The sequence below is a fragment of the Euprymna scolopes genome, chromosome 2 (assembly GCF_053919585.1).
Source record: "Euprymna scolopes isolate OS-2025 chromosome 2, ASM5391958v1, whole genome shotgun sequence".
In the NCBI taxonomy this organism is placed as follows: Eukaryota; Metazoa; Mollusca; class Cephalopoda; order Sepiida; family Sepiolidae; genus Euprymna; species Euprymna scolopes.
The window spans coordinates 15,300,132-15,326,246 of NC_136483.1; the positions used below are offsets into that span (position 1 = coordinate 15,300,132).

General features: G+C 32.7%; 1 protein-coding gene across 6 annotated transcripts in view; it reads left to right on the top strand.

Annotated features, from left to right (window-relative positions):
• LOC145288909 (putative nuclear hormone receptor HR3) overlaps positions 1 to 26,115 on the top strand; it is a 938,903-nt gene that overhangs the window by 837,728 nt on the left and 75,060 nt on the right. The gene's annotated exons all lie outside the window — the stretch shown is intronic.

Below are 26,115 nucleotides of genomic sequence, written 5' to 3' on the forward strand. Positions count from 1 at the left end.
GAAAAAGGCCTTGGTGTCCAACTCTGCCCTCATGGGGAGGCAAAGTAAATAGGAACGAACAAAGATTTAGAAAAAAAAAAAAATGTCCAATTTCCTAAAGATGAATATTTTACTATTTGAAGAAAAAAAAATTTCAGTTTTATCTCCAGATATAATAAAATGACTGCAGAAATTCCCCTCTGGACCAAAATATCATAGGTTTACCACAACAGATCCTATGTACAAATTCAATGCATCTAAGATAATAGCCACTATCTTAAGTAGCTTTTGAACACCATTATAGACGCATTCAGTCGCAATAATAAAATGCTACATTACATCCTATGAGCAACACTATCAAAATCGCAACATCTATAGAGGAAGAAGTCCCTATTTTTCTCTCTAAATATTTAGTACTACCACTGCTACCAAATGTCACTGGAACGAATTCTACACTTTTCACAGATTCTGTTATTATACTGACAGTAACTGGCTCAAGATAACATCGATCTAACAACCTTTCGAATTTCCTATTCATAAATAATAAAGGCTCTCTTGTCAAAGTCCATCCATTCTGATTGACTGAGCTCTGAAAATTCTCATTCAGAATGCAATTCTTCTCTTTATAAACGAACGGTTACTAAAATTAAAACATTGCATTACTAACAGACATATTATTCATTTAATGCTTAGGTCATTACAATTGTGTGTGTGAGTGCATTCGTACAATACAAATAACTAATAGTTGATTAAAGAGTGCTTTGTATCGCACGCACGCACACAACTGTATCACAATGGAAACAACACTCTGTAAAAGGGTTATTCTCAACCCTTCTATCTCTCCCCGTACATATATCCCTTGTGTGTGCTTGTGTCCATGTGTTCGCTTGAAAAAGCGTCTCAAATGAAACCAAAAGCGCCCTTTCATTGATAAACAAATTGCAAAAAAGTTACCATAATGTTATCTACCAAATTGTCATTTTGCATTTGGTTACGTCTTCAAAAATTCAATATGATCTCGACTGTTTGCTTTAATCATGTGACATGTGCCGTAAATACAAGGAAAATAGCTAACATTTCTAATTTCATTATTTCAATTTCTGAAATTCGAAATTCGCTACAATAACACAGAGGAAGGAAAATGTTTACGAACGTTCTCATTAATTATATTTGAATGCAATATTTTCTCTAAAAAAATATGTGCAAAAATAAGAAAAAAAATAAGAATATTTATTTTCAAATTCTTGTAGAATTTGACCCAGATCATCGGATTTTCCATTAATTATGCTTGGGATCAGCCGGCAATCACCGGATTAAGCCAAACGTTATTCAAATATTGAAATGCTAAATCTGCATATTTTACAAAAAAAAATTTTTAGTTTTGTTTTTTGTATAAAAAATGTAGTTTTTAATTATTTTTTGGGTCGTAAGGGTATTTTGGGTATTTTTTTTACAACTTAACCCAGCATAGTATAAACACCCCAACCACCCAATGTTCAGAACGGCTTTTGAAATTGAGTATTTATTCCAAAAGCCGTTCTTAATATGGGGAGGTTGGGGGTGTTTATACTACGCTGAGTTGGGTCGTAAAATCTACAGCATTTTTTTCTGTTTATTTTTTTTTTTTAATTTGTTAACAAAAAAGAATTTGTAAATTGCATTGAAAAATGCTTTTCTGTAATAATTTACGGTTCTCATCAAAATCATTCATCTTTTCTTATAAAAAAAACTTCTGTTTACTCAAAAAAAAAAAAAACGTTTACTGCCAATTTTCTTTTTTTTTTAACAAAGATGTGAGTTTTCTTAAAAAAAACCTGAACTTTCACCTAACAACTTACGGTTAAAAAAAACATTTATCGGTACTTATGCACTTTTATTACTGTGCTGAAATAACATTATTATTTAGAAAAAACATTCTTATTGTGGAGAGGGGAGGGTGTTTTGTAATTATTCTGTATTTTCACCGAACAATTTAATGCAAAGATATTGTAAAACTTGAAAAAACGATTTTAAAAAAATAGCATGGTAACAAAAGCGCATAAGCAGCTGTTCATCTTTTCTTGAAACTTTTGTTGATAAAAAAATTGCAAAATAAAATAATAAAAGTAAATAAACAATACAAAATGCAAGTTTTCTTGAAAAAAAAATATGTATATATTCAGTAAATTTACAGTGCGTTTTTGTTTTGTTCTTGTATTTTTATTTTTTTATTTTTTTTCTCAGTTTGTTCGTTTTGAAATTTGTCTGTTACTTTGCTCGGCTTTATCCAGTGACTGCCAGTCAAGCCCAAACCATAATTAACAGAAAATTCCGAGGATCCGGGTCAAATTCTGCAAAAGTGCCTTTCTTTTTTTTTTTTTTTTTTTTTTTTTTTTTTTTTTAAATAAAACAAAAACAGTTTGCTAAACTAATTCCTTTTTTTTTTTTCTTTTTTTTTTTTTTTTTTTTAACACTTATCCTGTAATGTTTTTATATTCTTTTCTCATTTGTGTTTCTTCCATCTGAATTATCATCGATCTCCTACTTTGTTGGTTTAATCTCTGAACAGTTTTCGTTTGAATTTTTCCACCAATTTATTTTTTTCCCCTCTGTCAACCTAAGGAATAACGGGCAGCGAACATGCATTGAATGACTTTAACAGATACACTATTTTTTTAAAGATATTGCACTACACAATCTGCTGGGTGTTTGCAATAACTATTGACAAATTTCAAAATATTGTGTTGAGAACATAAATGTAATAAACATACATTTTGTCTTTTTTTTTCTTTTTCTCCATTTAAACAAACCGAGTCACAACAACGCGTGGCCGGATAAAGCTAGTTCTTAATAAATAGCAATATTTATTAAAACAATTCCACACTCGTCTGGTCGTTCTAACCATTAAATTAAAATAATGGGGGAGAGAATGACAAAAAATAATTTAGAGTGGGGGTGGTGATCATTTTTGCATATAACTTTAATGTATAATGAAACTTTCCTTTTAGAGCAGTTTTCTTGACATTTTGGATTTGAAAAGTTAGTGTGTGTGTGTGTATGTATGTATATATATATATATATATATATATGAGAGAGATTATTGATTTATTTATTTTTTATCAGCGATTCTGTGGTATTTTTCTTTTTCACTCCGAGTGCTTGTAAACGGTAGTTATCTGCCCTTTGTTTATATTCTAGTCTCCTCACATTTTGGAGCATATTTGTTATTAATTTATTTAAATATTTTTACATGCATAAAATTATCTATATACATGCATGTTTCAAAGTATCACTTCTCGTCAGTATAGCTAAACTTATTGATGAGACTCAAACTTGCCACCACTCGATAAGTAGCCCGGTGTTTTACCACAAGACCACAGGATTCATAGTGATAAGCCCACTTCCTAAAAGTGCCTTCCTTGAACCTGTCGTACCAATAACCTTAAATCTGAGTGACAAATCCCACTCTTAAGAAAATCTCCTTTGACCTTACCGCTAACCCCAAGTCCGAATGGCACCCACTTCAAAATAAAAATTTTCATAACACTACCACTACCCTAAATCTGAGTAACAAGCCCCTCCCCCATCATACAAATAGTCTACATGTCACATTTATATTAAATTTATATGTAACACTTATCCCCCAGTCTAAAATAATTTTTTTTTCTACTAAGTTTTCTGCCCGTTCGCCACTAGCCCTACTACCACTAATTCTAAGTCTTGGTGGTAAACCTTATCATCCAACAAAATATGTTAAAAACACACATAACTATTTTAAAATAAATATATATACATATATATATATATATATATATATATATTAAAAAAACAAAAAATTACCGGATTTATTTTCCATAGAAAAAAAAAAATGGTTAACTGCTCCAAAACGTTAGAATGGCCCTAAAATGTGAGATTATCTTACATTAAATTTATATATATATTTTTTCTGCCAAGTTTTTCAGTGTGTTTATATGTAACTAGCAGTTCAGCCCAGCTTTGCTTGGGCCCTATGTACTGTTTATAACTTTATGTGCATATATATATATATTGAAAGTTTGACTTGTGTCCAGGTAAGCTATATTTAAAATTTCAATTATTTAGACCCAAAATTGACAGGAGTTTGGTAGAATCTGCAAAGGTCACCTCCTTTGACTTCTTGGCAGCCAAATTTTGGCCAGAAAACTGATTTAAAAGTTTGCTGCATGTCTGAATACCTTTTCTGTAAAATTTCAAATGTTTAGATCCAAAATTTGCTGAATAGTTTGCTAGATACTGCAATGGTCAAATCTTTTCAACTTTGACCCCTTGGTAGCCAAATTTTTGGCTAAAAAACGATTAAAAAGCTTGCCCTATGTCTGAATACACTTCATGTAAAATTTTAAATGTTTAGACCAAAACTGTTAGACCAAAAGGCTGAGAGGTTGAGTTTTTTAAACTTTGCCCCAATTTTGACCCCTTAACATTTATTGCTTTGGGCTCACATCAAATTAAAGTTTGATCCATGTCCAAGGAACCTACATCTAAAATTTCAAATGTTTAGACCCAAAAATTGGCGAAGGAGTTTGGTAGAGTTTTCAAAGGTCAAATTGTTGAACTTTCACCCCTTGACAACCAAATTTCTGGTCGCAAATTGATTAAAAATATTTTCCCAAATCTCGGTACTCCTTATGTCAAATCTGGAGTCTGTAGATCGAAAATTGACAGTTATTGTGTAGGGAAATGCACACACACACTTTCACTTTTATAGATATATAGATTGCCTAAAAAAGGAGAGGATCTCATATTTTGGGGAAGCAGGTGAGGGTATTTAGCAGGTGTTGGTCTACAATAATACCAAAGAAATCTTGCAGTATATTCATTTTTAAACAGTCTTATTATTAGATTTCAGTTTCTTGTACATAAAAAGTTGAACCGTAATGGATTTTATTAATGAATACATGGAATTTGTATGGTATTGCAATATTTATGTGCATTTACTGCAGATTACTTGGAAACCATTAATTTTGGAGATTTTCAGTTTCATATTTGGATTACTTCACAAAAGTATATTTATATGGTAAATTACATTATTTAATCTTGTGTTTTAACAAGCATATAGCATTTTTACTAAAAAAAAAAAGGGGGGGTAGTATAAAACTGAGCAAAGCACAAAAATAGCCATAACTTCCTTATTTTTGGCCAGAGTTTAAAAATTTAAAAAGTTTCTTGGATCAAGTTCTTTTTTATTTATGCCATTATTAAGATATTTTAAGCAATTTCAATTTTTTCGTGTATACTGCTATATAAAGTGGTCAAACTGCTCTTAATGAAAGATTCACATTCTTCTAATAAAATTATCACTTGATCTTTAAGTCAAACCTGTTTGATATAGCAATATTTGATTCAGATTCTGTGCTTTATTAGTTCAAATGTGTGTGTACGTCATTCTTAGAGTAAAACTCATCCCACTGAACTTGACTATAATTATAATAATTACGTGCTATAATGGGTAAATTAATTGTAAGGATATAAGGGGGCCTTTCTTTTTTATGACTACCATCATTTTCAGTTTTCATTACCATCACTACCTTGGACTCCTAATTATTCTTAGATTTACAACTGAACATTGTACGTTTAATTTTACATGGTCTTACTAGTTTTTTCTGCTGCTTTATCATGTCAGTATTTTAAAATAGGAGAAATAGAGATTTAAAAACAAATTGCATATAGGAAAAATGGTTGCGACAGATTCACAAGTTTCATTATACTTATGTGTTTAGTAAATGAAGTATGAATGATAAAATTTACCTTTTTTAAAAATTTTGTTTAGCATTTTCAACTTGAATTTCATAAATACACTTGTATTTCATTTGTTTATTTTCTTTCTTTTTACTATAGACAGATGCCTACGTTCTTTTTTTCTTTTTAATGGCCATGTACTTAGAACATGATACATTGCAGAGTAAAACAAACACAGGCTTTTGTCACGCCCATCACATGCTTTTTTTTTTTTTTTAACTTACATGTTTACCAAACGAACTACAGATGATGAAACAATAGTGTTAAACACAACTAATTATTGCTAACATAATGTTGCTTTCATCTTTATAAAATTACTAAACATTAAAACCATGGAATTATTTGAGGATTTTTTAAAAGTATTTTTTACCTTCAAATATTTCAAGTTTGTTTCTATTTTAGTCACCTAAATTATTTTATAAAGTAAAAAGCTTTCAGCTTTGTTAAATAAGTAATTTTCTTTCATTCTTTTTAAATATACAATGTTAACCCCCAAAACGACCAATCATTGTTGGTGTAATATTCCTTAAGAAATGGCTTGTTTACAAAATGAAATACAGATGGGGAATTTAAAGTTTACCAAAGCTTTCTTTCATAGGTTTTTTTTACGATTTAAGTATTTAAGAACAAAATTTGCTCGAAAGAAAAATAAGATAATGTTTACATCGGTATAGAAATGATGAAATCAAAGTGACTTGAGTTAGTTTTAAAGAAATCTGCCACTTTTTTTATTAAAAACAAAACAAAACTGGTAATCATGTAAGGAATAAACGAAAATGCCAACTGTTTAAGTAAAAACTATTGAGTCTAGGAAATTAACTTGTTACTTGGAATATGATTTGATGTTTGTTAATGTATTCAAGCATTCTGAATAATAATTAAAAGTATTATGAATATTTAGATAGACGTTCTGAAAATCAAGTATTCTGATATTCACTTATTCTTTGAATACACCAGTTAAAATCGAATTGAAATCGGGGAGTGCATATTATTTTTAAATCTAAAGTATTTTCAGAGTTCAGGTATGGTATTTTTTCAGTTGATTAAAAAAAAAAAAATAGCAATACCGTGTATATACACGTATATATGTTCTGATTTGAAATAAAATTGAAATTATCTAATCTCTATACCCACCACAAACGTGAAAAATACAATCTCCTACACACTTAAACAATTGAGGAGGTGTTATAATTTAATTAACTTTTTGTGGAGGATGCAATGGTCCTGAACCCAGATTGAGCAGTGAAAATAGCCCTGACTCGCCTTATTCCCTCTATGAAAGAGTCCATTCTTGTCTGGTCTGTAGTTTGAAAATTTAAAATGTTAGAATCATGGGGACTAGTAAGGATAAAAGCTACAGCCCATGCGAAACAACTGGTTATTACATTGCAGTAAGCAAATTCACCCATATAAGAAAAATATGAGTCAATGAATTGTCTGTGTTTTCATTAGTTAAAAATAATAGTGAGATTATTTAACTTACTGACTTACTGACTCAAACATATTGAAGGAGAGAAGTGAGAGAAAACTGAGGCAACAAGTCAATTATTTTTATATGAATCAAATGAAATTAATGATCTCATCGAAGTCAGAGTGTAAACGGTTCCCTGATCGAGTTTCAAACACCTTTCACTTTTATATAACTTTAAAGGATAAAATAAAAATTTTTTTCTAAATTTGAACTAAGCAAGAATAAAAGTATGACTCTGTTGTAAATTTTACAATACAAAAGTTCATAGTTCAAATTTTTATTAAGACTCTGGTTGGGGATTTTTTTTTTTTTGACATGAGCCAAAGTTTAAACACTACCATTTTTATCTGTAACACACACAGAGGCTGTGGTTTGGGTGCTCCTTATTAGGAGTGTACGAATTAATCGGCAGGTAATCGGCCTAATCAGATATTTTAATCGGTAATCGTCAATTCACCGATTAATCGGTCAATTAATTACTTTTCTCTTTCCTGTTAAATGTAAACCATTTCATCACTGTCAAGGACTCATCGGATAGTTTTGACACATTAACATAGTAACTGCTAATTTAACTTAACATTTGTGAAGTGTCTGGCCACTATTATGGCTCTTTGCCTTTATTAAATAAAATTACAAAGTACAAGTTCCATATTTTTATGAATATAATTAAACAATTAGATAAGAAAAAAAGAAATGACAAGCTAACTACAAAGTACAAATTGTAATTGTTTAAGTGAATAACTATAAGCTGAAGTTCTGCACCTGCTGCTGCTCTACTTCCTCTTCTGTTCTTGCTGCCAACCTCCTTTTCTCTCATAGTCTCCTCAGTATTTAAAGTTGAATACTTTTAAGTTGTAATGTAAAAACATTAGAGTTTCTCCATTATCAGTACACATTACCATCTACATTAGAGACCCTCACTTTCCACAGATGAAGGCACCCAAAAAATATTTTGAAGCCAGTTTACTCAGCAATGGTAAGATCTCCTGTGTCTTCATTACATAACACGACCACTGAAATGTATCATCACCTCTTGTGTGTAGTGGTAAAGCTACATAATGATCAAGTTCTTTTGTGTACTTAAGCATAACAGTCCAGTCAAATTGTGGCTGAACCTCAAACAAATTGCTAACAAAGGTTTTTAAATTGCATTGTGGGCAAGAATATCTCCTCTTTCAGATAAAAAAAGTTTACCAAAATTGACCTTGCGGAAAGGGGTCAACGACCGCCATCTTTAAAGGGTCCCCCCGATTCTAGTTTCCCTCTCTCAACTCAATTATTGTAAGTATATCTTCAAAAATTACAAATGTATCAATCTGAAATTTTATAAATCAACAGTTTCCATGAAGTTGAATATAATTATAAACTCATAGGTTTGGTTTTATTTGATTTTGGTTTACGGCATATCAACCCTTTTAGATTATTTGATACTAGTCCAGTCAATCTAGCTAGTTTTTTTTTGTCTCAACCTCAAATAAATTGCTAATAAAGGTTTTTAAATTGCATTGTAGGCAAGAATATCTCCTCTTTCAGATAAAAAAAGTTTACCAAAATTAACCTTGCGGAAAGGGGTCAACGACCGCCATCTTTAAAGGGTCCCTCCGATTCTAGTTTCCCTTTCTCAACTCAATTATTGTAAGGATATCTTCAAAAATAACAAATATATCAATGTGAAATTTGGTAAACCAACAGTTTCCATGAAGTTAAATATAATTATAACCTCATAGGTTTGGTTTTATTTGATTTTGGTTTACGGCATATCAACCCTTTTAGATTATTTGATACTAGTCCAGTCAATCTAGCTGTTTTTATTGTCTCAACCTCAAATAAATTGCAAACAGAGATTTTTAAATTGCATTGTTGGCAGGAATAACTCCTCTTTCAGATAAAAATAGTTTATTAAAATTAACTTCAGAGAAAGGGGTCAACGGACACCATCTTTAAAGGGTCCCTCCGATTCTAGTCTCAATTACTGTAAGTATTCTGTTTTTATTAGCCGCACCTGCTTGCCGTCACTGGCCGAAAACAAGCAATAGAATATTTTAATATTCTGGTGGTCATAAACCTGGCGCCTGTAGGCTGTGGTACTGGTCAAGTCTGAGCGGACTCTCTCTCCCATCCCCGTTCTCCCATCCAAGAATGATCTTGAACAGGATGTGATTCTTGAATATGTTCCTAAATCATTGTTGATTTTTCTCAGGAATATGTTTGCAGGCAAAGACAATGATTTGAAACTTGCATCGATAGGTCAAGCGATAATGCAGGCTGTTAGACCTAGAGTTCTCCTTGCACCTTTACAGTTTGGTTTAGCCGTAGAAATGCATAACCAATTTGGATCGAGGTTCCTGATTGACACTCTGAATAACCATGGTTTCTCTTCATCCTACTCGGAAGTCCAGAAATTCGAAAGAAGTGCTGCTCTTGTTCATGGGACTGAAATTCTGTTCCCCGTTGAAACTGAATTTGTGCAGTTCGTAGCTGATAATGTGGACCATAATGTAAGGAGTATTGATGGATTCAACACATTCCATGGTATGGGCATCATAGCATCTGTTACCCCCGGGAAAGTTAAAGCAAAACCAATTCCAAGAATTCAGGTATTTTCAGAAGAGATAATAAAGGTTGGAAGGATCAAAACAAAGTTCCTAGATTCGCGGCACACCAACAAACCCCCAGTTACATTTAAAAAGCTCCTGGCCAAGAAAGTTGTCGATTCCACTGCCAATGTTGACATCCTTTGGGAGGTTTCACTAATTTTACATCCGTCCAGACCCGCATGGTCAGGCCTTATGCAGTCATTGTACAAAGGAACATATCCTGGAAAATCAGCAACAGTTTTTTTTGCCAATGATTGACATGGATCCTGGTAACCCAACCTGTGTGTACTCAACTTTATGTTACATTAGTGATTTAGCCAGAAAAAACAACATAACACCAATTCTAACATTTGATCAGCCACTTTGGTACAAAGCAATGATGATAGTAGAGTCACAGCCTAGTTCCAGTACCCTGAAATCATTTGTCTTGCGACTTGATGGGCTCCATACACAGATGAGCTTTCTGGGGTCAATTGGTCATTTGATGAAAGGTTCTGGTTTGCAAGAACTTTTTGAACTTGTGTATGCTGAAAACACAGTCAACCACATGCTAAGTGGCAAAGCAATTGCAAGAGCCATTCGTGTTCACTTTTTAGTTGCTGCTGCTCTGAATGCTATTTTATTAGCAAAAGCCTATGATTTGCCAGTTTCACATGTCACTGAGCATGATCAACCCAACACTGATGCAAAAGAGTCATTTCATCAAAATGAAGACCTTAAAGAAGCTCCGGGGCTATTGATAGGTCTCTTTGGTGGGACTGAGAGATTGGATAATGTTCTGTCTTCAGAGTCTGTAACCAGGATTACCCAGAAAATCAACCATGTGAAGGATGCGATGGTTGAGCAGCGAACAGCAAAATTGTGGATTCAATACCTTGATATGGTGAAGAGCTTGCAACTGTTTATCAAAGCAGAGCGCACCGGGAACTGGGAATTGCACCTTGACGCTGTTAGGAAAATGCTGCCAATATTCGCTGCAGCAGGACACATCCTATATGCAAAGTCGGCGTATCTGTATTTGCAGCAAATGGAGGGTCTGCCAAAAACCCACCCTGAAGTATACCAGATATTTTCGGAAGGATTCCATGTCATTAGACGGAGTGATCACTACTGGGCTGGCTTGTCAACAGATCTGGTTATTGAACAGGTGCTAATGAGAAGCCTGAAGACGTCTGGAGGCCTTACTCATGGCAGAGGAATGGATGAAATTCAACGATTGGTTTGGACGCTATCACTGCCAGCATGCGCAGAAATCAAGTTTACAATGCAAGAACTAGCAGGCATTCATTATGGCACTAATCACCAGCATCAGGAGGCTACTTCAGCAAGAAAAGAGCGTGATGTGAGGGATACATGGAAGGTCCTTGCGTTTCTCCAGACATATGACCCTTTCACGGAAGATCCGTCCATTCACAGCATTTCAAGTGGAGTAACTGGAGACAAGAAGGTGAATGTGGACAGAGTAAATGCCATAGGAGAGGCAATCATAGCTTCAATGGCTGGAGAAAATGTACAAGAGTACACTTTAAAAAAAAAGGGTCAAGCAATTACACTTGGATCAAAAGTTTCACTCAGCAAAGATGAAACTGTTGAGACTGATCCACAACTCCTCTTCCAGAGACTGTGTGTGCTATCTAATAATGAACCCTCAACCCAGGAGCAGCAAGAACATTTTCAATATGAGCTGTGTGGTTACCCACCTGCTCTTTTTGATTATTTTGGATTACTGCGACAGGCAAAAAAATCTGCTTTGGCGGACGCTATATGGGAACTGACTTCTCATGTACAATCAGGTCCACAGTCATCAGATCCACAGTATCTCTTAGATGGAGGAGCACTACTTCAGCGTCTCCCTTGGCAAAAAGGTCACACATTTAATGAGATCTGTGACCAATACTGTAAATATGTCACAAATAGATATGGAAAAGCATGTGTTGTCTTTGATGAATATGAAAGTGGCCCATCCATTAAGGACTCGACTCACCAACGCCGAGCAGGGGGGTTTGTTGGAGTTAATGTGTCACTGACTCCTTTCATGGTGTTCAAATTAAAAAAGGATGTTTTCCTTGCTAATCGACAAAACAAACAGTTGTTTATCAACTTGCTGGGAAAGAGTTTGAAGGAAGCGGGTTGTAAATTAATCCATGCATCTGGAGACGCTGACATATTGATTGTGAAGACTACTCTAGAACTGGCACAGACAGGAGAAACCATTTTGATAGCAGATGACACTGACCTATTGGTCCTTCTATGTTATCATACCAATAGCGATGATATTTACATCTTCTTTACGCCACAACCAAAAGCTAGTGAAAAAAGAGTGAAAGTCTGGAACATCAAAGAGGTGAGGAAATCATTGGGAGATGCGGTCTGTTCCAACATTCTTTTCATTCATGCACTACTGGGTTGTGATTCTACATCCAGTGTTCGCGGAATTGGGAAGGCAGCATCCCTCCGAAAGGTGATGAACAATAGAAACTTCCTCGAACTGGCTAAAGTGTTTGGCAAAGACAGCAGTGCAGAAGAGGTTATTGAAGCTGGGGAGAAGGCTTTAGTGTGCCTATACAATGGTAATGATAGGGAAAACATCAATCATCTTCGACTGAGGCGCTTTAAGGAAAAGGTTGCAAATAGCTCAAAGTATGTTGAGGCCAAATCATTGCCACCGACAAGAGCAGCTACGAAATTCCACAGCCTTCGAGTTTACTTCCAAATTCAGGAATGGAAAGGTAGAAACCAGCTAAAACCTGACGAGTGGGGATGGACACTTTCAGATGGTAAATTACAACCAGTTAAGACTGACTACCACCTGGCCCTGTAAATTTTTTGGCTATAATTAGGTGTAACTGTACTTCAGGGTGTACTACAGGAAGATGCAGTTGCAGGAAACATGGCATTCACTGTTCAAACTTGTGTGGATATTGCAAAGGCCTCCATTGCACCAACTCATCACAGCCAGATCTTGATGATGATGAAGTGACCTTTGACTAGTTCTTGACAAGAAATGTTCTTTGGTCCGTTCATAAACTTGTTCTGTGTAATTTAATAAAGGTTTTTTGTCAGCAAAAATGATTATTTTTGTAATTAATTGTTTTAATGGACATACTTGTCAGGAATTTTATGCATCGAAATTTTAATACTGTTAAGTTGAATTTTAACCCTTTAGACTCAGGCCAATATATCAGCCTTGGCTATTTAGCAAAAAAGATGACACAGTCGATATTTTGTCCTTTTACATTATGGTAATTGTTAATTTTGCGTATCATCCTTTTCGCTAGTTATCGCATTTTACGACAGGGCCCAAATGATTAAAAAATGGCGGCCGTTGACCCCTTTCCTCAAGGCTAATTTTGGTAAACTTTTTTTATATGAAAGAAGAGATATTCCTGCCCACAATGCAAGTTAAAAACCTTTGTTAGCAATTTGTTTGAGGTTCAGCCACAACACCAAAGACTGGACTATACAGTAATTGAGTTAAGAGAGGAAGACTAGAATCGGAGGGACCCTTTAAATATGGTGTCCGTTGACCCCTTTATCCAAGGTTAATTTTAATAAACTTTTTTTTATGGGAGAGAGAGTTTGCTCAGACTTGACCAGTACCACAGCCTACAGGCGCCAGGTTTATTACCACCAGAATCTTAAAATAATTTATTGCTTGTTTTCGGCCAGGGACGGCAAGCAGGTGCAGCTAATAAAAAAAAAAAGAATACTTACAGTAATTGAGACTAGAATCGGAGGGACCCTTTAAAGATAGCATCAGTTGACCCCTTTCTCCGAGGTTAATTTTAATAAACTATTTTTATCTGAAATAGGAGTTATTCCTGCCCACAATGCAATTTAAAAACCTTTGTTAGCAATTTATTTGAGGTTGAGACAAAAAAAAAACTAGCTAGATTGACTGGACTAGTATCAAATAATCTAAAAGGGTTGATATGCCGTAAACCAAAATCAAATAAAACCAAACCAATGAGTTTATAATTATATTCAACTTCATGGAAACTTTTGATTTATAAAATTTCACATTGATATATTTGTAATTTTTGAAGATATCCTTACAATAATTGAGTTGAGAGAGGGAAACTAAAATCGGGGGGACCCTTTAAAGATGGCGGTCGTTGACCCCTTTCCGCAAGGTTAATTTTGGTAAACTTTTTTTTATCTGAAAGAGGAGATATTCTTGCCTACAATGCAATTTAAAAACCTTTGTTAGCAATTTGTTTGAGGTTGAACCAAAAAATGAGCTAGATTGACTGGACTATAAGGGATTTACTACTTTTGAGTTTAGATTGTGATTATTGTATTTCTATTGTAATTCTGATCTCCAGGTTTAACTCAGCTTCTACCTGCTTTAAGTTTTAATTTGTTACTGTGGGCTTATTTGAAACTAATTCAACAAACAAGCTTCACAGAGATACGGTTTTACTTTCACTTTGATCTTGGCTCTCAACAGAACTTCAGTAGAAAGTAGATGTAGAATCCAATTCTTAACAGTTTTTCATGTCATACTTTTGAAATTTAAATCTAGGAAAGTAGAGACAAGTTTTTATCATTTAGATGGGATGAAAATCTTATTTCCATTGATTCATTGAATTGTTCAACAGTGGTAAGGATTCCACTAAAGTAAAAAATACAAGCATTAGATTGGATAACTTTTGAAAGAAATAACCTCAAAGCTAAAATTGTTGGTATTATCATTGATTTGGTTGAAGTTCTGTGATTTGCTTCTTTGGTGATTTCTTCAAATGAACTTGGTAACTAGAATATTTTTTGAACAAGTCCCTATTTGTAAGTTGTTAAGGTAGGAATCTTATTATGAACAATACATATTACAAAAGTTTTCATTCTAAATTTCTTGTTAGCATATAATGTTGAATTCCATCATGGTCATATCGTGAATAAGTTAGTTTTTCCAAATTAAGCTGATCTTGTATTTCAGTTAATTTTCTAATTGTTAATGGAGAGTGATTAAAGTGAGACTATATTTTTGTTAGTTGTAATGGTTATCTTTAGAGCCTGTTAAGAAAAAATTAATCATTTATTGACAGTTGTAATGTATGTATGAAGCATAATAGTGATTATAAACTACATTCCCTGACACAAGCAACCATATTTGTTCTTGAATCCCATAAGACTAAGAAAACTTTGTTGAAAATTTTATACTCACTAAGAACATTGTGCAATTCTTCACTTATTTTTGCACTTGTGTCTACACCAGGGAATGAAACAACTTTAATCACAGCTATGCACTGTTCAGTCATTTGAAAGCCAATGACTTGTCAAACTCAGAAATAGAGCATTATCTGTTATAGCTGTCTAAATGTCTGTAGTCCATTGTACTTTTATTAAGAGATGATTGAATTTTTGTTTTACTTTTGTAAATATATCAAATTATTTTGCAGTGAAGTACTTTTTTGTTGAAATGCTGTGATTTGAACAAAGTTTCGCAATAAACCTATTAAATCCAATGTCAGATGTCACAGAATATGGTTGAATATCAACAGCAATCATTTCTTCTATCAGATAATGGATCTCTTGTGACATGTGGTCCAAACATTTTTGGCCAATATTGATTCGATAGTTTGGTGTTTCACTGGAGGCTTGTAGTTGCTGCCATTTGTTTCTGGAATTTCTGTCCTTGAATATTAAATGCGTTTCCTTTTTTATCTGCAACTGTTACTTCTTTTGAATGAACCTTTCTAATATATTAGTCATTATAAAAGTTTTTGCTGATTTGCCACCCTTTGATGTGATGGTTCGACATAACTTGCAAGCAATTGTATTCTTATTCTTGGGATTGATATTAAAATACTTCCAGTAGAAACTGGTTGCCATAGTGGTTGAAGGTTGTTATCAATATTTTAATTTTTTACATGTTTAAATTATTTATGTTTGATATCTAATTAGTAATTTATCTCAATAAAATATACATAATCTAAACCAGAAAAATAAAAATCTATATGTAATGATGACAAGAGTCCAAAAATGAGGAGGAACAAGAGTATGACTGATGGAGGACATTATTTTCAGTTCACTCATGGTCACAATTTACTGTACAATTCTTCAACATGAAAACTGAAAGATGAATTAATAGTTTTCTTTAACAAATGATTTAAAGAAAAATATAAAAATGTTAATTCGATAGGATGAGAAAGGAGGGAAATTTTCCATATGTTTACATCTATTTGCCTCAAATTCAGTGCAGTTGTAAAAGTGTATATGTTAACAGAGCACCATGCCTATTATTTGATGCATGTCTCTGATAAATTTTCACTGGCAAGCAAAAAGGGGAGTTAACTTGTCTTTGTCTACAATATGATTTAATTGATACTAGTAGTATCATTTATGAAAACAAAATTTGCTGATTAATAGGTTTTCTAATCTTGTTTTGTCAGCTGATTAATTGGTAATCTGCCAATTTGCTAATTGATGCATTCCTACTCCTTATATCACAAATACCCTACTCTCCTTATGTAAAATATAATGAAATTCATAACTTCAGCAAATCTTATTTACTGATCATCATTCTGTAACTGGTGCTTCCATGTAATTTTATAATCTTTTGAAGTCAAAAGTTAAAAAAATAAAACTGCCCTTTATGATTCAAACAATTAAAAAATTCTGATGTTTTGACCAATTAAGTAATTATAAACTTTTACAGTTATTCAAAACATAATTAACTGGCAGGGTGATCCAACTATGTCTGGGATTGAATGAGACTCAACGAATGTTCCACATTTCCAATACCTTGTCATTAAAATCTGTGAAATCACCCATTTTTCAATCAGATTGATTGCCTGCTCTAGTTGGAACTCCCTGTGATGCACCAGGTGAAAGATTCACATGCCTCCCTGCAGTGATTTAGTCCACGATACATTGTAGTCTACATTGTAATGTAGAGAATCTACTGTTTATAAAATTATTTTAATATAATGGGTTGAATTCAAGTTTAAAATGCAAAACTCAAGTATCATAGTTCAATTTTACTCTAAACAGAAACATTTATTTCGAATGTGCCTCTGTCTTATCAAAGAGCCTACTGTGTATTTAATACACCAGCCCCTTTCGCTTGTGCTATAATAACTTTTCAAATGCACTTGTAATGTTAGGTTGACTAAGGGTGTTAACTTTCATCAAAATATCAAAATCTGATTGTTCCTTATGTCATCAAATTTTTTAGATTGTTTATTTTCGGTACTTATTGGGGTCATTGTTATACAAAATCTAAGAACATTTCCAAACACATTACATTTGTGTGAAATTATTTTAAAAAATCAGCCCAATCATTTCGGAATCTATAAAGAGCAATCTCTCTGTGTGTGTCTCTCTCTCTCTGTCTCTGTCTCTGTCTCTGTCTGTCTGTCTCTCTCTCTCTCTCTCTCTCTCTCTCTCTCTCTCTCTCTCTCTCTCTTATATAAGTAGATTTTACTTTCATAACCATTAGCTACGTGGAGATTATTTTGGGGGAGTTTTTGGCTAGGAGTAAAGCGTTGTATCTATTTTGATATTGCACTTCATCTTTTCTATTTTTGGTAAGTGAAGGAAGTCCTTTAGACTGAAGTAATTTTCATTTTTGTCCTAATCCAATGGGTAGTTTTGAATAGATTTTTTTGTGTTTTTTTACACATTAAAAACTGGCCATGTGTCTAACTTTGCCCTCATGAAGAGGTAAATAAATAGGAACTATTTTTTGCATTCATTATCCTGTTAGGATCATTACATTCAATTTTATAATTTATAGGTTTTAAATTTCATAATAGCAAAGCATTGAAATGTCTTAAGAAAACATGTTCACTAGTAACATTCCAAAATTTTAATTTTTAAAATCACACAATAGCTAAGTATTTTCCTAGTTACAAAATATTAAAGTGAACAATAAAAGTCAATAAAACCATTTTTTTTTTTTTTTTTTTTTACATATAACTTGTTTACTTAACATAAAAATTCTATTAAAAAGTGCTGTTGCTTAACTTACTTGATTTTTTTTAATTTTTTTTTTCTTTCTTTTTTCTTTTTCTTTCTTTTTTCTTTTTCTTTCTTTTTTCTTTTTCTTTCTTTTTTCTTTTTTTTTCTTTTTCTTTCTTTTTTTCTTTCTTTTTTTCTTTCTTTTTTTCTTTCTTTTTTCTTTTCTTTTTCTTTTCTGTTTATTTCTTTTTTCTGTTTATTTCTTTTTTCTGTTTATTTCTTTTTTCTGTTTATTTCTTTTTTCTTTTTATTTCTTTTTTCTTTTTATTTCTTTTTTCTTTTTATTTCTTTTTTCTTTTCCTTTCTTTCTTTTCCTTTCTTTCTTTTCCTTTCTTTCTTTTCCTTTCTTTCTTTTCCTTTCTTTCTTTTCCTTTCTTTCTTTTCCTTTCTTTCTTTTCCTTTCTTTCTTTTCCTTTCTTTCTTTTCCTTTCTTTCTTTTCCTTTCTTTCTTTTCCTTTCTTTCTTTTCCTTTCTTTCTTTTCCTTTCTTTTTTTTCTTCTTTTTTTTCTTTTTCTTTTTCTTTTTCTTTTTCTTTTTCTTTTTCTTTTTTCTTTTTCTTTTTTTTTTGTTCTTTTGTAATAAATTTGCTTTCTTTCTAGCAAGTAGCAAATAGAAATGCTTTGTAAATGAATATTAAAATTTCGAGCAACACCTGTTCATTGATTGGTTACTTTTTTATAGAATATCGGTATGAGCCAATCAATACTAAATTGAAATACACAGAATCCATAAGTAAGAAACAATTTATAAATGAGACATTCTGTGTCTTTTCAATTTTACTCATCTCTGTACATGTCCTACATATGTATGTGTAGTTCTGTATAAATAGTGATTTTTAATGTGTTTCTTTTAAACACATTAATCGTTTGTGAACTTGGAGTAGAAGATATTTTTTGTGCTTGTTTAAATATTTTTGCATTATTTATTCAAATTTGTTTGTACACGGATTTAATTTTTGTTCTTTAAAAAATTTCGTCTAAGTGTTGATGTATACATGTTTCTGAAAAAAAAATAATAACTTTGAAAATAGCAACAATCAAGGTAAGGAAAACAATCTGGTATGCTTGAATTTAAATTTCTTCTAAAGTTTCAAAAAGATTGAATCAAAATCGTTTTTATTATTCCTGATATATTTGTTCCTATAAATGCTCAAAATTGAGGAAAAGTTTAAAAAATCTTTTATATAAAATCTTATTGGTTTGAAGGTGAGAACATTTCCCTAGAATTTTAATCAAAAGGTTTTGTGCTGTTCAAATTATACTTGTATGGTATTTAAAGTGTATTTCTTTTTTTTTTTAATGCTAGGAAGAAAATGTAGAAAATTAGACATGCCAAATAATTGAGGATGAAAAGTCAACCTTTTTATTTATTTTATTTTTAACCAGTAGTGTGCTAATAATTGAAGAGGTCAGATTAAATAATTTTATTTAATATTTTTCATTCTTTAATTGTTTTCAAAAGTCTTGTGACAGTGCCAATCTTGTGTTTGGTTTTGAATGAATGCCAAAGCTGTGCAACTAACTTGCTACTTTCAATTTGTCTTCCTGTTCTCACTTTGCCAAGCAGGATGTAGAAGGAGCCTGCACTATGTTAAACTTCTTTGGCTAAGCATCAATTAGAGATGGGAAGAACTTGTTGAGAATATTAGCTAATTTTAGAAGCAGATGAAATCAAAAGTAACGTCTATTGAATGTTACTTTAGAACAGTTACTATAACATCTTTCAGTTGCTAAACAAAGTGTTAAATAGCAAGAATATACTCTATTGTTTTACTAAACTTAGTATTAGAAATTTTTATTTTGCATTAACTGAATTTTGAGTAAATGATTCTATTTTATCAAAGGCTTATCTTCACTTTTATATAAAAGTTACTTTGTATGTGAGTTCCTTCCTCATAGGTTCTGAAACAGCTGAGCCTATCTTTTGCAAATTTCACACAAAGGTAATTTATATGTCTGACAATGTTCTAAGATATGTTTTGTACAGAAATTCATCCAATAAATACCGAAAGAATCCAATCTTAAAAAATTATTTCTCTCTTATAAATAAAATATTTTTCAATAAAATTTTTTTTTATAACTGGTCAAGGGAAATGATAAAATCTGAGCAAATCATTTCTTAAAAAAAAGAAAGAAAAAAAAACAAACCCAGATACATCGTCATCTGGAGATATAGCTCAGTGGTAGAGCATTCAACTACAAATTGAATTATTCTCTGTTCAAGCATGGGTGTACCTCACCATTTTATTTTAATTTTTTCTTATTAATGAGTTCAATTTATGATAAAAGAGGTACCATTTAAAATCGCCGCAAGTCATTTCTTTGTTTGCATATTTGAAAACTAAACATTAATCAGAAGTGACTTTTCCAGGGCATTCATCGTCAAGCCCAAATATCAGCTGACGTTATATTGTAAACAAACACAGATGGAATTTGATGAACAACATTATCATTATTTTTTAATTTTTCTTTTTTTCTGTTTTTTAGCAAATTAGTCCACCGGGCAAATTATTCCTCGTAATATACAATAATCAATAGAGGATAGATTCCTTTGTAATACATATGCAATCTGCATAAATTAAAACATCATGTTTAAACATATTGTACGACCAGGCAACGCAGTATAATATAAAGTTGATTTTTGTATTTGTCCGGAATCAAAATGTGATATTCACTTAAGGTATGCAGGATGTTCAGGATAAATTTGATTTCTTTTATTTCAGAACCATTTGAACTATTTTGTAGTAGTAATAAGCAGCAGATGTTTCTGTGTACTAATGAGGAGTTTGTGAGCTGGAGACTATGAACGATGGAGAAAGGATCAGAATGTATTAGCGGAGTGATTTGCATCTTGATGATTCACACCAAATAAAAAAAAAAAAAAAAAAATCTGAAATTTTAGCTGCAACTTGGTGCTCCTTAAATACCATATAAGATGATTGTGACCAATATGTGAAAGTAATGATTAGCAGAAAAGCGCATAACAAATGTTCTGATTGCGTCCGCACAATGACATTTATTAAAGTTGAAAAAAAGATGCAGAAAAGCAAACCTTAACAAGAGAAATGGACATTGAAGTGGCAACTTTGAAGAACATGCTGAATGAGGATCTTAACTACTCTTCATAAGAGTCGCAAAGCCTGCATCATGTAAGTCGCAAAACTCCTGAATAAGGTAAAATAGTCATGTTTGGGATGCTCCAGTTCTTCAGAAAACTTTTGTTAGGACAATATGCAAAATGGGTGGTTAGAGTAGTCCACAGAAAGTCCTATGCGTCATAAAGACCAAATTCCCTCAAACTATGATATTCTTTGGGTATTTCTGGTGAAGATCCTGTCATTATGCTCCCACATCTTTTAAAAATTTGGCAATACATTGCTTTGTTCAAATTATTTTAATTTCTTTAAAACCAACTTTTTTTTTTTTTTTTTTTAAATGCCTTTAAAATTTATATTTTATTTGGGAGAAGCGTATAATAGCAAGTTCAGTATGTATGTATGTATGTGTGTGTGTGTATATATATATATATATATATATACATACACATAGGGAAGAAAAACTTTAGGGAAACGCAGTGTGTGTATTGTCATCTCGGTATACCATAGCAAGACATTTTGTGAATGACTTTCAACTTTTCCTGTTTGTTGCCTGGTAGGTTGTCATCAAATTGCTTTTTGGTGGTCTCTTTTTTAAACAAAATAACAATAATAAACTGTTTTCAAAGATAAAAATCCACAATTTTAATTAAATCTTTAGCATTATTATATCAACTGTGGATGAATGAGAAGGGTTTCATCATTTCTCATCATTATTAACTCTATCACATTTGCCCCCCCCTCTCATACACACACACACACACACACATACACACACAGGGTGACCCATAAAAACGGGCCCCAACTCTAATTAGCCCCCCGTTTCTTAGTGTTTTGTCCGAATAAAATGAAACTTTGGTCATAACTAGTTTATTATATTCAAAACATCACATCAAAACATTAGGATCTTTGGCCTTTTTTTCTCCGTTCTACAGCATATGTTCTAGATAGCCTCCATTTAGCTTTGGTTTTGTTTTTGTTTTTTGGGGGGGGGTAACCTGTATGTATATATATATATATATATATATATATATATATATATATTGTCGAAAATGCATGCCTAGAAAAATAATTTGTACTCTGTTGAATGTCATTCATCATTGTCCAATTGTGTATTTTCTTTCGATACTGGAATATATTTTAATTTTACAATCATGTTAATTTTTTTATTTACACATAGTCAAGTAGTTTTTAAGTGATTCAAATTTTTCATCAGTTCATTAGAAAAAGAACAAATCCATGCATACTTTTATATGAGCTTATGATTATTGTTCTGTTGATAAATTATTGATTAATGTTCTCCATTGATTGATTTCTTTTTTTTTTATATTTACAATTTGATTTTTCCATTTCATCATTTCCCAATTTGTTTGCTTGGCTTATGTGTCTTGATGAATTTTGCTTTGTTTTGCCTTTGCTTATATTTTATCTGCTTAACTTGGCAGCTCAATATTGTTGGTGGTTAGGTTGTGATGAAGGTTTTTTGTTTTTTTTTCAGAGAAAATGTTAATCTCCTATTTTGTAATCATTGTTATTTCGTATTAATATGGAAATTTTTCTGTTTAGTATTTGTAAGACGGTTTCATTGAGCAAATGTTATGAATTATTTAATGTGCAAGTTTGCACGTATTTTGCATTTGAAGACCGCACTTGTTCTAAAACTTGACTATATCTGTGAGAAGTATCAATGTACTTAGAATTTTATTTTGTGCTAGATCATTCATGACTTGTTAGATAAGTATTTGTTACTTTTGACATTAGCTGATTATCATGTTCTTGTAAAATAGATGATGTAATGCTAGCTTCTGACAATTTTTGAAAAAATAACTCATTTTGTGACATCACTTTTGAAGTAAATCTTTTTCTTTCTTGATAATCATTCAATTTTCTTATCTTTTTTCATCTTTCACCTTCTCTCATTTTCTACCTTTTTTCTCTTTTACTGATGGCCTTTCTTTCTCTCTTGTCTTCCCTCTCTCCTGCCTTTCTCCCTCTCCCTCTCTCTCCTCTTGCATCCCACCTATTTCTCTCTCGATCTCCTTTCCTCACATAGCGTGTCAGCTGTTGTAGTCTTTGTTACTTGCTGCTATTTTTGTTCTCAACTTTGATTTCTTGTTGACTTTGAATTGTCCATACATACGTATGTATATTGTTTACTACTGAATTAAAGGTTCATTGTTTTTAGAATTAAAAAAAAAAATCAATTCAGTTTTTACCTCAAGTTATTTCTCCTCACTTATGAAATTTTTAATATTCTTATAGTTTTAATTGTTACTTGTGAATTAGAACATATTGCTATTTTGAGAATAAAACAAATTTATTTTCACTTTCAATTTTTTTTTGTCAATCCCCAAATAAAACAAAGTAGTATTTCTAATTCATGAGTAGATACAATGAACATATGAGATCCTTGAACTTGTAACTAAACAGAACAATGAATTTGAGAAAAACATTACAATCGGCAGCACAGTAGATAGTTTATAAATAAAAATAGAAAATTTTATACAACAAACTTTCAGCTGACACTATTATTTACTTGCCTTTGAGGGCAAAATTAGACAATTTTTCATATGAGAAACTTCAGCTTTTCCAGAAAGGGTTACTCTGGATCACACTAATTTTTTTTTTTTTTTTTTTTTTTGTCACTCTAGAACTTTTCTCCTGTCTGAGATCAGAGTAGATACTACATCTCAATCTAGTCTCAAAGACTGGATAGAAAAGTAACTCAGACATTCTTTGGCACAGCATGCGTGAGTGCCACTAGCAGCATGTGTTGGACAGTCACTTCTAAACTGCCTACGTCTTTCACGTCTACTCGCAATTCTGTCGACAAAGGATTGTTTTATTGACGCTCATATCTGTATAAGCCGTCAATGACTTTTTTTTTTTTTTTTTTTGCCGTTTTAGACTACAGCACCAAAACCTAGGCTAGCAAAATGTAGACATACCATCAAAATATCCACCTTTAATGTACGGACACTTCAACCCACATCTCAAATATCAGAACCTGTTGCTTCATCCAAATAACACAATATCGATATTGTGTGTATTCAAGAGCACCGTCTCTTCCACAACAACATGGACATAAAGTACCATGAAATTGATAACAGCTGGACACTAGTATCAGCGTCAGTATGGAAAAATTCGACAAATAGTACCAATGGGGGAGTAGGACTTCTGCTTAGCCCTCGAGCATTGAAATCATTGAAAAGTGCTGAGAAGATAACACAAAAGATAATTCTTGCTACATTCAGTGGTAATCCTGCTACTACTGTTATTTGTTGCTACAGCCCTACCAACGTCAGTGACAAGCAAGAGATCCTGAATTTCTACGATGAACTCTCACCAATAGTGCGCTCAATCCCCAAACATAATTTATTGGTTATCAGGGTGACATGAATGTGCACATAGGACAGGAAGAAAACAAGCATAAGTTCTCTTTCCATGATGGAACAAACCGAAACGGAGAGTATCTATTAACTTTTCTCCTTGAAAACAACCTACAATACATGAATACCCGTTTTCAGAAAAGACCCGGTAAGCTCTGGACCCATCAATCCCCAAATGGAGACAAGGCACAACTGGACTATCTTTTTATGAATAACAAATGGGTCAATAGCTGTCAAAACTGTGAAGCTTATAGCAGTTTCTATGGTGTGTCTACTGATCATAGGATTGTAACCTCCAAGTTGAAGTTAAGCCTACGAGCGAACAAAACTAAATTATCTAGACAGCCCTACAACTGGTCAATGTTGTCACACCACAATCAGATCAAACAGAGATTCATCTTCGAACTGCGAAACAGATTTGATACTTTACAAGCACAAAAGCAGGAACCAACTGCTAATACCACCTATGAAAACTTTGTTAGGTCGCACCATGAAGCAGCAAAGAAGTGTATACCTCTAAAGCCCAAGGTAAAGCGAAAAGTACCGTGGGAAAATGATCAGATAATATTAAAACGAGAAAAATTAAATAACATAATCAAAAAGCAACATAAATACCCCACTCGACAGAATACAAAATTAAGGAAGCAGGCGCTTCAGGAGCTTAGTATGATGTACTTATCAGAACAGAAGTATGTTCAAGAACAAATGGATCAAATCCAGAATGCAGCAGATAACAAACAATCCTATCTGGCGTGGCAAGTAGTAAATGAAATATCTGGGTGCAGACGACCTGCCAAAGCTAAGTTAAAGGCAAACACTCCGGAAAATGCATGTTCAAAATGGAAAGCACATTTTGAAAAGCTACTCGGAAACAAACTAGAAGTGACAGACCAACCAATTCAGCTGATTGTTGTACAGGAACTCGATATTGAGAAGGGTGATTTTACAATGGAGGAACTTCTAAATGTACTAAAGAAGACCAAGAATTGTAAAGCTGCATGTTTAGATAACATACCTCCTGAAATTGTCTGTATTTTTGAGATGAGGTGTTTTCATTGATTGAGATTGTCGGACTGACTTCCTCATCTTGTCAGGTGTTTTGTATCGAACTGGGGAACCGTTTGTTAGGAGTCTCGAACCCAACCCTTTATTATTATTACGGGGGTTACGTGTTCGGACTCCAGCTAGGCTTTGGGACATAGTTGCTGATTCTCTGTTTTGAATGCTACTTTTTCACTGCCTTCGTTCAGGATTGAACTCGGCACCTTTGGGTAACTGTAAATTTTGATACAACGTCTAGGACCACTCGGCCATATGTCACTAGGACAATTCTTAGTTGGTTTTTGTTAATGTTAAACCTATGTTGTTATTCAAGGTTTTCTCTCTCTATCAGAGGTGTCCAAATTGCATTCCGCTCTAGGCAGTGAAAAAGTAACATTCAAAACGGAGAATAAGCAACTATGTCCCAAAGCCTAGCTGGAGTCCGAACACGTAACCCCCATAATAATAATAATAAAGGGTTGAGTTCGAGACTCCTAACAAACAGTTCCCCAGTTCGATACAAAACACCTGACGAAGGCCGGAGGGCAAAATGGATGAAACGTTGTGACAATAACAACCAAGATGAGGAAGTCAGTCTGACAATCTCAATCAATACCTCCTGAAATATGGAAGACAGGTGGTTTCAATGACATACTTCTTAATTCATGCAATTCTGTATATAATCAAAGAAATATTAATATATATGCATTCTTCCCTTCCCCAAGAAGGGTGAACTAAGCATACCAAGCAACTACAGAGGAATAACACTCACTCCAATTGCAGCAAAAATCTACAATGCCATGCTCCTCAACTGCATCCAACCAA